At 31.8% G+C, this 15,072-nt stretch overlaps 1 pseudogene; it reads right to left on the bottom strand.

The window, feature by feature from the left end:
* Positions 1-9,767: 9,767 nt before the first annotated feature.
* On the bottom strand, positions 9,768-12,555 carry LOC114170168 (annotated as a pseudogene).
* Between the last annotated feature and the right edge of the window lie 2,517 nt (positions 12,556-15,072).

The following is a 15,072-nucleotide window of genomic DNA, read 5'->3' as shown; positions in this document are numbered from 1 at the left end:
ATGCATAATATAAATCTCATGTTTTTTCACCTTAATCAACCTGTATTCAAACTATTTTTACCACTATTTTATTGTACCTTTAAACTGTATTTTTAAATGTGTTTCTATGAATGTACCAACCCCTCCCCCTGTGTTGCATCTGGAACCCTTGAATGATAATATAAGTCATTAGGAGACAACCTTGGGATAACTCTTGAGTACTATAATTAACTGTTTTATTTGATTGGGTACAACTTCGATCAAATTTTGCACCATTCTCGACGACCGACATTTTCATTCAAAGTTATTTTGTGGTGTTGAGTTGTTCTGTGTTATGTGTTGTTTTGTGTGGTATAAGTCATATATCATTTGTGATAGTCATTTTTTATGTTTTGTGTAGTGTGCATGTTATTTGTGTAGTAGAGTGAATAGTGCCATAATGAATAATATCATTTCTAGAGTACTAAATAATGTAGAACAATGTTACATTCTAGCATTTAATTTGTAATTTTTTGTTCTCATAGCTACGGTGCTTGTTTTCACTTCAATTTTTTTCGCCCCACTTCTAACACCCTGAACTTGATAGGAAAAATAGTTTGAGCAATTGGTATGGTCTGGTTTGAGAGATACAAAAAAAAAATTGGATGATTTTTAGCCAAACTTCAAAGAACCATAACTTTCACTTTAAATTATCAGAATTACTAATATTATATATGCATTTGGGGTAGAATTTGATTTCTAAGAAAGGGCTCAAATTTAGAATTCCTAGAAAGTACCCTTTTTTGTATATAATCAATAATTTTTGTGTTTTCTCTTTAAATTTTGCACTTTTGAAAAAATATTTAAAATAGTTAGACTTTGATTTTTGAGCTGAATTTTTTTGTGGTAGTGTTTTATTTATTTTTTTTTTTTTGGGACCATCTTAAGTCATTTGGAGTTAGTTTTAGTATACTTATTGTTTCCTTTATTATGTCGATATTACTAGAATTAATGTATTTTGATGCATGACTAGGGAAATCCAAGTGACTTACAACCATTTGACCCTGAAATTGGTAGAACCTTCCATAGAGCAGTTAAGAATCATAGGAATCCATCTTTGCATTCTGAATATTCTATGACTTTTCCTAATACTCTTGAATTTGTACGTTCTTTGCATTTTGAGCATTTTATGCACTTTTATCATTTTGAGCATTTTGTGCAATCTGATCATTCTGAGCATTCTCATCATTTTGATTTTGATTTTGATACTGATAATATGGCTCAACATCCACCTCGTGAGAGGAAACTTAGTGAGCTGGTTGCACCTGATTTCACTTATGATAGCTTGTGCATCCAATATCCTAATGAGGAAGTGCCTTATGTTTGTTGCCAAAGTTTCATGGTCTTGCAAGTGAAGACCCACACAAGCACTTGAAGTAGTTTCATATTGTGTGTTCCACCATAAAGTCCACTAATGTCTAAGAAGATCATGTGTACTTGAAGGCTTTTCCTCATTCTTTAGAGGATAAAGCAAAGGATTGGTTGTACTACCTTGCACCTAGGTCCATTACGAACTAGGATGACTTGAAGAGAATGTTCTTGGCCAAATTCATCCATACTTCCAGGACCACAACTATCAAGAAGATATCTCTGGTATCAAGTAGCAATCTAGGGAGAGCCTTTATGAATACTAGGAGAGGTTCTCTAATCCATGTTCCAATTGCCCACACTACTAGATATCTAAGCATCTACTTCTCCAATATTTTTATGAAGGCTTACATCATATGGATAGAAGCATGATTAACGTTGTGAGTGGTGGTGCTCTTGGTAATATGACCCTAGATACAACTACACAATTGATTGAGAATATGGCTTCTAACTCCCAGCAATTTGGTGCAAGAAGTGACACCATTGTTGTTAGAGGAGTTCATGATGTCGGAGCAGCCAAATACACCAAGAAGTTGGAGATTAAAATTGATGCTCACATGATAATTGCCATTATCATTTTTTTATTTTATTTAATTTTATATCTTATTGTTATTTTATTTAAGATTCAATTCCATTATTACCATTATTTTTACACCTTGAGTTAACTTTTTGAGATTCAATTCCAAATGGTTAGGCACTTATGGGGAAAGTTTTAGTACATCAAAATACACTTGTTCTGACTCTAAGATTGCTGAAAAGTGGTCTCTAGCTGCATGACACTCTTGAAAACTCATTTTCACATGTTTAGTCCTCTTAGGTGCTTGTAGTTGTGGCATAGCATTGTTTAGTAGGTTATAATTCATTTCTTGAGTCCTAAATTGTAGGAGGAGATGTGCTAAAGTTAATTCTCATCAAGGAGGATTGTTGAATGATGTGGACTGTGACCAAATGGACAAGGAGTGTTGAATAGTTTAACACGTGAAAACTTGTAAAGGGAAACCTAAAGTTGTTATGAGCTAGCTGGCTTTGATCACCTATTGCAGCAAGTCACAAAGTCGAGGCCAGTTAGGGATGTCAAAAAAATTCGTACCTGCAGGTATTCGCAGATAAAATTCGCAATAGGTAGGAAATTGATATTGTAAATGGATACCCTCGGGTAATAGGTACAGGTATTTTTAATATCCGCATGTTAACGGAGCAGGTACGGGTATCATAGTATCCATACCCGTGGATACCCGTACCCGCTATATTCTAATTTAAATTAAAAAAAAACATTATTAAAATATTAACATATTATTTTGAATGAGTAATTTTTTTATCAATTAGTTTAAAAAAAAAATTCATTTCCTTGTCAACTATCATTCAACACTATTTAAATGGGTTATTTGGACTTCATTTAAAATTTATGAATGTTATGTATTGTATTTTCTTTGAATTTACTATTAAAATATGTTGTTAAATATTTATTTTTATCTTTTATGTAAATACCAGCAAGTACCCGTGGATATTCGTGGATTTTAAAAAATTATACGGGTACCCGCATAACGGATACCCGATGCATATGGGTACGGGTACAGATACGGGGTGGATATTTATTCAGCGGGTAGGGTGCGGGGGAGCTACTACCCGTACCTTACCCGCTCCATTGACATCCCTAAGGCCAATAATGAATCAAGAGGCAATGAACCTGGTTTAGCCAGTAGCAGCTGCGGGATACCTACCACCTAAGTCACTTGTGAGTTCAGCAATGTAATTAGGCATAATAGAGTAGTTTAGTTAGTTATTTTTGTAGCTTATCATACCAATTGCAGGTGCAGGATTTGCATTAGTTTGGTGTCATCTTTTACACAATCAACACACCACTCACTCAAACCATCCACGTACACCATATTCTCTCCTCTTCCACGAACCACTCAATCATGGTCACAACACCATTTTTCATTGCTTTACTACATATCATGTTACGAGTTTGATGAATCTTGGAGTTGTTCCAGGGTAATTCAATCCATTTTCACCAAACCAATTGTTGTAAGGATTCTTTCTTATGTTAAATTCATTCTTTATTTTCATTTCTACCATTTAATTGTGATGAATTCCTTTTTCTTGTCTACTGAATTGCTCCCATTGATTAAAAATGCTTGATTGAGTGATACTGTCAAATTCAACATTAAATTTAGGATGAAGTCTTTATAAATTTCATAAGGTGCATTGTCACCTCACTTCTATATCAAATGTCTTTTGATTCAAGGTCAATGAGACATAAATCGTGCACCTTAAACTATGGAATGAAATTCTGCAGAAGCTTTATTATTCCTTCGCAGCTTAGATTTGATTATGTTGATTTTGTGTTTCTGGTGATTGATTTGTGTTTGTTTCTTACTCGTGATATTAGACTTGATGTTTCTGAACAATTTCTGCACTCATTTCATCATTCGCTACATCCAATTGTCTGCTCATGCACTTGTTCGTTATTCAAGTTAATTAGGGTTGTAAAATGGGGGTTTCAATTTATGTTTTACATTTTTGCATGATTCTTATTTGATTCATCAATAGAGACAATTTTTAAGCATTTCGCATCATTACATTTTAATTTTGAGCATTAGAATTCAAGATTTGATGTGGCCCTACACCCATTTATATACCGTTGTTCTCGAGATTTTTTTGAAATTGTGATTTCTACATTTTTTGAGTTGTAAAGTGTTTTCAATGGTTGAGTCAAGTTCTAATTAGGTGTTAGAAGTGTCCTACAAAGTTAGATTGAATTTTGGCATGTTGCATTGCATATTCTTGCATTAGTACATATAGGTTAGTGTTAGTTTTTCATCAAACACCTTAGGTGAATTTGATTTCATTTAGGCATTTCATCAAATAGTTTTCACTTTTACATTTTAATAGCATTTTAAGTTTGTTTCAGTTTTAATTTCAGTATATATTATTAGATTTCCTCTCATTTCACAAGTCAAGTTCAATAAATCTCTCATTTGCCTTTGCATATATTTTGGATTGATACTCGATTGTCCAACAATTGCTACATTAAGTTGTTTTAAATGAGGAAATCGAGTTTTGATTAAGCTTTTCTGTGACCAAGAGTTTACTAGTGCAGTTGAGATTAAAAGTGAATCCATGAATAAAACCTTCAAGGTTAATGGGCATCCTCTAAAGCCATTCTTTGGTGGACACAGTTGTAGAGGAGACTTCCTTGCTTGATGCCACTTCTCTTCTCCCACCATGACTCAAGGAGTCTTCTTTTTCTCTTTCATACGTTTATTACACTTGTCCAATTCCATCTGCTGATATTTGATTATCTGATCTTCTTGTTTGTGCCACATTGAGACAATATGTAGTTTAAGTGTGAAGGGGATACTACTCTCTATTGTGTTTTTTTCATGTGTTTTGTAAAAAAAATTGCATGTGTTTCTTTTGTTTTTGTGTAAGTTTTGCATTCTATTTTGGCACTTACTTCACTCTTGGAGGATTTGAGTTGCTTGACATTTTGTGTACTGAAATTCTTACTTTTCTCTTCATGTCAAGTTATTTTTGGGATACATTTACCCGTTGTGAGGTTTGAGCCATTAATTGTTCTTTCTTGTGTGTTATGCCTCTTGATTGCTTGCACAATGTCCTTGGCTTGACTATTTCTGATACTTCTTAGTTCACATGCATGTTTTGGGATGATATAGGAAGTTTTGTTCTATTGAGCTAGTGAGCCTACCTTGAATTGTTTTCTTTGATAGCCTTTTTGAGCATGTTTACCCTGTTTCATTGTCTTATAGCTCATTACAACCATTTAGCCTGAAAAATCATGATTGATCCTACCTTAGGAAATTTTGGAGCTTTGAAATTGTCTTGGGAATGGGTGCTTAATCAAGTGTGGAGGTGTGCATAATTGTGTTGGTTCGTGGATTGTTCATTCTATACAGTGGCCTTCAAAGTTGTTTTGAATTACAAAAATGAAAAAAAAATAGAAGAGAATGAAAAGAAAAAGAAAAAGAAATTGGTTTTGGCAATTATGTGAGGAATTGAATTGGAAATGTAGAAGTATGGGATTGCCTTCATGTTAATTTTGACTTATTCCCCATTGCTCCTCTATTTCCTTGGGTTTGTAGCTACATGTCCATACATTCCACACCTTGTCCTCAGCTCCACTACATCCTTAAAAAATCTTGTTGGTTCCTATGTGCATTTGTCTTGAGTTGTTGATTTTAAAGGCTTGTCAAGTCTGTTTAATGCTTGTTTTTCATGGGTGCTTTGAGAGTAAAAAGTAGCCTAGACACTTGAGTGATATAGTGCATATTCTGTGAGATTATGTTACTTTCAATTCACCTATTAAGCTTACTTGAGTTACTTAACATGTTTTGAATTGCTTGGATGATGTTCATGGATACCTTGCAGCTTTGACTCATTTGTGTTGGATGTGTTCCCTTTGTCTATTTTGTGTCTGTTTGTTTATGTCTCGTGCATGTCTCTCTTTGTTTTGTCTGGTTGTCCTTGTCTTGCTTCATGATTTTTCTTAAGAGTGGAAAAGACTAAGTGTGAAGCAGTTTGATAAGTCATTATTTTCCCCTGTTTACTTACTTTTATGTACCCATCTTGATTGATGTTTAATGCTTAATTATCTATCTTTAGTGTATTTTCATCTTTTGGGCCTCACTAGGCTTGTAATTCATATTTTTACTAATTTGGATTTATTTGGTTTAATTTTCATTCTTAATTAATTTCATGTTTTCTTGTGAAGCATATTTGGGTTTGGACGTTTATTTTGTGAAGAAAAGAGTGCCACGACACCAAATTTGATCGAGGTCGTACCCAACCAAATAGAACATTACAATGCAATATACTCAGTACTTAAACCAAGGTCGTCTCTTAGTGACCAACCTTTCATTCAAAGCCTTCCATATTGTAACTCAACATAAAAGGGTAGGGGGAGGTGGCAGATTCCAAAAAATTCAACACAACAATAAAATGTAATTGCCAATTTGATTAAACAGTAGAGAAAACGACATTGATTCCTTGCTTCGAATGAAATTTCACCCATCCCAAATTTCAAACTAAATTGGTAATGTTATTCCTCATGAAACTCATTGCTAAACAATTAAGCGAAGGTTAACCACAAATTCAATATGCAATTAAGCAGTGCGCACGTACATGAATTTGTCACAGTTCATTAAGCATGAACACAAAACAATGAAAAATGAACCCACTCTAAAAATTAAGAATAAACAGATTGGTTTCTTCAATTAAAACACAAACGCAAATCCATAATGAAGAAATAACAAGACCAATGCATACGAAATTAGTTGTCCATGGAATTCGAATCTCAAGGTTTCATTTTATTCTCTGCAAGGAATCAATGCATACGAAATTAGTTGTCCATGGAATTCGAATCCACAAACAAACCCAAATTGAAATGCATCACTAAAAGGAAGAAAAGAAGACAGAAAACTCAAATTAGAAGAGAGAATGTGCAGAAAACGTTACTATTAGCTCCAATGTGTGTAAGATTCAAGAAAATGCATAAACCCTAACATTGGTGCTCTCCCAAAACACATAAATCATATTAGGGAAGAAGGAATGTGTCAAAACCCTACTAAAACCCACTAAAAACGTGTTTCCCTCAATTCTAGCACTCCTATTTTCAGAAATGCCACTCAGGGCTACAATTGTCATTTTTATCAGCAGTATTACAAAAATGTCACTATGGGTTGAAAATGTTGGCCCAATGACGTGGACAGGCTATAGTGCAAACGTGGCAATGATGTGGCAACCCTCTCTTCATCTTAAAATTAGTGTCCAAGCTCCAAAATTTGGTCCACAAAATACCTAAAAACAATTACAAACAAAAATTAGACCAATTAATGTCAAATTACTCAAAATTCGGAATAATGGCCCAATGAAGCCCAATTGAGGAAAATGCACTAACAAAAGTCAATTAAGCACTAAACAACCCTCAAGATGGGCACAAAAAGGCAATGGAATAAGGGAAAATAATGACTTATCAATGTTTAATGCTTAATTATCTATCTTTAGTGCATTTTCATCTTTTGGGCCCCACTAGGCCGGTAATTCAGATTTTTACTAATTTGGATTTACTTGGTCTAATTTTCATTCTTAATTAATTTCATGTTTTGTTGTGAAGCATATTTGGGCTTGGACATTTATTTTGTGAAGAAAATAGTGCCATGTCAATGCCACATCATTTGCGCCACATCAACCTTTGTTTCCATATTAGCATTTTGGCTCATAGTAGTAGTTTTGTAATTTTGCTTACCGGAATGGCAATTTTGACATTATGCACATGTTGTGTGATGTTACCACAAGCCCCTTGGGGTTTTAGGTGGGTAGAGCCTTCATTAGGGGTGTTTTTTCTTCACTTTGAGCATTTTTTGGAGACCATTGAAGGGAGTCATTAGATTTTCCCGTTTATGCACATAGTCAGTGCATTTCCACGTTTTTGCACATTAGAACATCACTCAAGTTGAGGTTTTTCCGTTTTCTCCTCTGTTTTACATTTTATGCACATTGGTTTTTATTTTCTGGCTTCTTCTCTTCATTAAAATTATGCATTTTTGTTTTGGGTTGAGTTGTAATTCGAATATCATAAAGAACTAACTATATGTATTGATTCCTTGAAGAGAATGGAATGAACCCTTGAGATGCTTGTTCACTTTTGAGTTCTATTATGTTTTCCGTTCTTCATATTACATTTTCATGGTTAATCACGAAGTTGATGTATGCTTAATCTCAATCTCATGTTTCTACACCTTAATCAACTTGTATTCATGCTTAGGGGGTGTGGATTGTTCACAACATGCTTAATTTGTACATGTTATTTGTTGAAGTATGCTTTGCTTAATTGCATATTGAACTTGTATTAATCTTCACTTAGTTGATTAATTTTGGGTTTCATGAGAGTAAACTGGATAGAACAATTAAATTCATAATTTGTGATTGGTGGATTTTAATTTGAAATTAAGGAATCAATATTGTTTTTAACATTGTTTCATTGAACCTTTAAACTACATTTTTAATTGTGTTTCTATGAATCTACCAAACACCCATGTGTTGCATTTGGAACCCTTGAATGATAATATTGGTCACTAGGAGAAGACCTTGGGATAGCTCTTAAGTACTACATTGAACTATTTTATTTGATTGGGTACGACCTCGATCAATGTATCTTAGTGTTTATATTATATGATCATTCTTTTTCTGTTAGCTTATCTTATCTTTTATCTTTTGTGTGGTTTGTTGTCTTCTTCTATGATCATGTGTTACACGAAAACAGATGATAGCATATATGGTGGTGCAATATAGTGGAGATGTTGAGTACTATCAAGTTTTTGTAGAGAATATATATGCATGTGTGTGTGTTGTAATTTTATATTCCTCTAGAAAATGGCCTTTATGTAAACTTTTGTTTCCAAAATTTTAATACAAGAGGAATGCAAATGGTTATAATATATGTGTAAAGGTTTTTATAAATTTCAAGACAATGAGTAGATTATCTGAGTTAGTTAATACATTGTCTTACAACTAGTTAGACGAACTACTTAATAACACTTAGTAGATGTTTAACTAGTTGCATAATAGAGGTAGTATGACACCATAAGGTGTTAGAAGACGCAATTTGTTCACATGTTGTATATAAGCATTTCATTAAAACAATTGGGTGTTGGTCTTTTGCTATAACACCATTAAACATACACATTATACATTGATGTTTGTTTAAATCAACCACGTAACCATAGTCTCACAATTGGCATATGCTTACTACATTATACTTGAGTCTAAAACACATTTTTAATTCAAGCAAGGGGATTTACACCTACTTTTCTTATATTTGAGGTATTTCCCTTATATGTGCCTATGAAGGCTACTTTACCTTTGTCATGTTGCTTTAAGTCTAGGAATGTAGACTTTTTCTTCGTCATGTTGGTTTATTAGGTCTAAGAACATAGACTTTGCACCCAATTTATGTTGGTACGCAAATTATCTTAGGCGATTTCTTATTATACTTAGACAACATCAATTTCCCAAAGAGAAATGATTTGGAATAAAAACTAATAGGTGTTAAAGTATCATTTTCCAAAAAAATAGTTACAATAAAATCTCATATGTAAAATACTTTTTCATCATACATAACCCAATAATCCTTTATAACTAAATCACAAAGACGTTATTCAAACACATGCATTACAACATACAAGTTCTTAAACGAAACATAGGTTCAATCCATGTACACAAACACGAGATTGTTGTTACAAAAAGGTAATCTAATAAAGTGACATATTAAGCCAAGTGACATAAGCACAGTCTTATAGCAGTGAAAGTATTTTGAAGATCTAAAATCATGACCTTTCGGTTCATAATATAATTAATTATCATAGCTTTTGCAAAATAAGGGGCGCCCCATGTTTTGGCTGCAAAGTAAGCATAATTGTAGGAGCATGCACATAGATAGGAGAAAGCTCAAATGAGAAATTCTGCAAAAAGAAGTGACAACACTACCTTGGCCTCCAACAAGGCAAAGTTTTGGCCAATACAAATTCTAGGACCCCATCCAAATGGGTAAAACACAACTTGGCCTTTTTGTTGCCTTAGAAACTCCTTTAGAGAACCTTTCTAGTTTAAACTCCAATGCATCATTACCCCATATATCAGCATCCTGGTGATGTAAAATTATTGGTAATGTAACTTTTACTCCTGTAGGTAGTGACAGGTTTCCAAGTTCCATGTCCTTTTGAAGCGTGCGATTAAAGAATTGATTAGGACGGTATAGCCTCAAAACTTCGTACAAAATCATGGTCATCTACGAAACAAACATTTTGGCACATGTTCGATGAAATGTATTTTTAATAGACAATAGAGATAATCAAATAAACGAACGTGATACATATAGTTTTGAGTTGACTTATCCCGTCAAAGTTTGGATTTTGTTTTCCAAAATCATGAGGAACTTCCTCCCTTGCTTGTGTTTGCCATTCAGGATACGTACTCAACATGATCAATGTCCAACCAACATAGATGAAGTTGTCTCTTGTCCTACTAAGTAGAATAAATTGCACTCACCAATTACTTCTTCAATAGTCATTCCAACACTCTTACTATTTCCATTTCCCTGGATTTCCATTTGATTTGATTCCAAAAGTATTCCTAATAAATCTTCATTGTCGGATTTACCATTCTTCATGGCTTTCTCTCATTTTTTTTATGATATCCCCAATTGAATTTTTCATTTGTTTATCAATTGCTCTCATCTTCTTTTTGGTAGGTGTTGGTAAATGCCTAGAAACATGCTGAATTAATAAAGATCAATTTCCTAACATGTTGAACTCTAACAGCAACAACTCTAGTTCTTGTTTGAGTCAGGTATGCCACATCTCTTGAACTTCAAAGCTTATTTTTTTCAACAAAATACCAAATATTCCTTAAATCAAAATTTCAATGTAATTCATAATTATTTGTCATTATTACTTTGTGATTTGGTATTATGGAGAGCTTAATCTCTATCTAAGTGTCTAGCTTTTAGGGTGATTCGTTGAGGTTCTTATGAACATCATGGTGAGTTGAGTTTCAATAAAACTAAAAATGCTAAATTTAGTAATAATTATCTTATACCAAAAATCAATGTGATATTACCGCAATATTGGTGAGTTCTTGTACTTTGCAGTCATGACAAGGTATCCCTGAGTTTTGAGAAGCTGAAATATCTTTTTTCCTTCTGCATAGCTGCTTCCGAAAGTTGTTCTAGAAATTACATCATGAGTCAAATTCTGAAGGAAAGGCAAAACGTCAATCTCACATTTTCTATCTGATGGCAACAATCTCATCCATTTGCTAATCACATCATAGCAACTTTGAGAAAATGTTGGTAGCATGTTCTATAAATTAATTATCAATTAAGAGTTTAATTTGAATACGAAGCACAAAAATAACTTTGGGTTTAATTGTAATGTCAATTAATTTAGCCACTGAAGAATAACTAATATGTTGACCTTGAAGTCTCATCATTAAGATCAATCATATCATCTAAGATTTTATTGTTTGTTTTGAAGCTAGAAATTCCTTTCAAATATTGTTTTCAAATATGTGTCTAAGGGTTGAAGAACAAAAATGTATTTAAATTTTTGTTGGTTATGACTCCAAAATGATGTTTTTGATGTGATGATTGACGCTGAAGATGTTATGTCAATGAACTTAAGGTCGAACCATTAACACCATTTGTGGGAATAAAAACTCTCTTAACACTCGACTAAGGACTTGTTTTAGTATATCTAATAGTATTGTATTGTTTAGAAGTTAAGACTAAAGAAAATTTAAATATGCATTTCTCTTCCGATCCTCTGACACATTTAAAAAAAAAACTCAAAAAATTAATTTCAGATTTCAAAACCAACGATCCTCTGACACATTTAAAAAAAAAAACTCAAAAAATTAATTTCAGATTTCAAAACCAACGATATTTTATCTAAGGATTTTAGATTCGCACAACTGTAATAACTTTTAAACTCATTACGTATACATATTTTTGTACACGTCAATTAATAACTAGGTAATAATGTAAAAAAATTGTTTATTCATAAATTAAAATAATAACCTTACTTTCAATTTTCCTAAGTGGAATGCAAGATTAATAATATTTCGATGTTGAGCCTACTTATCACCCTCATAATGTATCAGACCATTGAACAAGAACTTTGCAAGACTTCTTTGATTTGATTTGGATCAGTGATTATGACCTTTGGTGTTGTGCCTTCCCATAAAAAGGAATTTTTGCCTGCATATAATTCACTTATTAGCAATTGCTCAAAAAAGGCTTTGCTTTAACAATTTAACAACTCAGGGATCCAAAAGTTTTATGTTGTGATCAAGGAGAGGAATAATGGTATATTTGAAGGTGCAATATTTTTGTTACTTTATATGGCACACACTACCTTCACTCTTAATTACATACAAAAATATCATTAATTTAATAAAATATTACTATTATTATAAAAATATTACCAACTAATATATATATATATATTCGGAAAATTTTAAATAAGTGGATTTAAGTTCAATTTATTACTTCAGAATTAAATTATAATGCTAAGCCCTTGTGCTCTCAGAAGCTTCTCCAACCTCTTAGGCCTAAGCCAAAGCGTGTTCACCATCTTCACCGCCGCCCATAACGGAATCACAGCAACGATCACGGTCAACACACACAGTGTTGCTGTCGAGGAAGGAAATGAAAATAGTTCCATTCTTTTTGTCAACACTGGCACCAAGTTAGAACATGAGTAATGGTAGACTTATAGACGTAGACTTGTATATGGTATACATTTCGTGTGTCTTAATTTAATTATAAAAAACTAAATGATGGATTCCATCTGTATCAGTTTAATTATAAAAATACTTAATTACGTTTACAATCTTTCTAAAATTTAGATCTTTTACTTAAATATCCAAATTTAAAAGTTCTATACCTTTCAACGTGAAACGCAATGCATATTTTTTATATTACTAAATTTATAATACATAATTTTATTCGTCAATGGCGTCCATCCGTTCACTAAAAGAAATTAAATTTTACTAGGGGTTTATTTTCTATGGTTTTATTAGACCTTTAAAAAATATATATATAATTGTGTTAGATTATTTTAATAGCAAAAATTATTTATATTATTTTAATATTTTTAATATTTTTACGCTTCTTTTTATCTTGTTTCTATTTTTTTTTTAAGTTTTATTTCATATTGCCGGTATATAACAAGAAATGTTAAAATGAATTTTCTTGAAATCTTACTTTATTTCATCTGAGATTTTAAAAATACAAGGTTGAATTGTGTTTACCTTAACAAGAGTAGAGACAACTCGAAGAGTTAACTTTATAGAAGATGTATGCTTCCTAATTTGTAGATGTTTGAATGTATTGTTTGAATCTCGAGTGACACAATCTTTTTGTGTCATGCATGTATGTAGAAGAGTTGGGTTTGCATGTAAGCAAGTTGTAGTGTGAGCTTCTAGTTTCCACCATTGCTTCAGGAAAAGTATCAACCAATTTAGTTTGTATTAGATGTCCACTTGTGATATATGGACACAAATTCAAAGTCAAATTGATTTGTTTACCTTCGCAAGGGTAATCTTAGAAATAGATTAGATATCCGTTAATTATATTTTTATCGATTGCAATAAGAGGAAAGTGATTTTCACAAACTTGAAGGATTAGAAATGATATCTGCAAACCAAGTGTTGAGTGGGTTGAAAGAGGGAACCAAGTATTATGTGATTTTAACACACCTAGAGACGAACAAGGAAGGAGAGACAAGAAAGATTTCAATGATGAAGGAGTTTCTAAGATGTATTTTCAAAGCAAGTACGTAAACTACCACAAGGTGAAGTTTTCTATTGACCTAATTTCAAAATTGAATTGATGTTAATAGCTCTTTATACAATGACTTCTAATAAATTGGTATAATTGAATAAGCAACTTGAACAATTGAAGAAATTATTTTTAAATTATTATAAAAGAAATTTGTACATAGGCGTTACCAACCAGAGACTTTCTTTTTAAATCTCTTCGTTCATTCCTTCAAATTTGTTAATTTTCAAACAATCCCATAATTATATGTGTATGTACTCAAATTAGAGATGGCAAATAAACCTGTCTCTGTGGGTATTGTTCGAACTCGTCCCCGTTTTGATGAGAAATCCCCGTATTGATTGGGTATGAGTATGGGTATTGGCAATCCCCGACTTTTTCAATTGGGTATGGGGATGGTTATGGGGATGTACATATTCCCGCCATAATATATGTCCCCGTCATATCTCCATTATTAAAATATTCACAATTAATTAAGTAACCCTATATTATATATATATATATATATATTAAATTTTTTATTTCTTATAATTATTTCATTTGTCATGAAACTCATTCGCATCTCCAATATATTTTTCATCTTATCATAACATTTATGTAATTATATTAAAATTATGTATGTCAATTAAAAAAAAATTATGTCTCATATTTGAATATTTCTATTATTTTTAATATTTTTATTTATTATATATTTTCTTTTCACATGAGTATGTTTAATACTCTCATTTTAAATGTTTAATAACATAAATCTTTCATTTACTAGGTAATATAAAAAAAATCTTTACTTATTTTTATTAATTTTTGTTTCATTTGAAGAACTCTTTTGTTTCGCTAAAACAATTATTTCTCAACCATTGAGTATATATATTGATATTTGAAAAGTGTTCTTAGATGTCTAAGGTATTTTTCATCTTATCATACTCTTAATTATACATTCGTTTTCCTTTGTGCGATTTCTTTCAATAGTTTCTAAGATATACATTTGTTAATTTTTTAATATTTTTATTTGTTGTTTGTTTTCATCATGTAGAATACTATTTCAGTATATTTTATCTAATTATTTTTTATTTTCTAACTCATTATCAATCATACTGTAATTTTTCACTATAATTGTATAAATAACTTTTATTTACTACAATATCAAAAATTAATGTAATTACCATGAATATTTTTTTATCACCATCCAACATATATTGGAGTTCAAAAGATACAATATCCATGTTAAATTTTTTTATTATGTTTATTATTTGTTATTTGCGTCATTTTGATTAAGTGATGTATTATCATTTTTTTAGTGTATAAAAAAATAGATTCATTAAAATTTA

This window comes from Vigna unguiculata, chromosome 11 (genome assembly GCF_004118075.2).
Source record: "Vigna unguiculata cultivar IT97K-499-35 chromosome 11, ASM411807v1, whole genome shotgun sequence".
In the NCBI taxonomy this organism is placed as follows: Eukaryota; Viridiplantae; Streptophyta; class Magnoliopsida; order Fabales; family Fabaceae; genus Vigna; species Vigna unguiculata.
The sequence above is the reverse complement of the archived record's forward strand: the minus strand, read 5'-3'. Positions and strand labels throughout refer to the sequence as shown.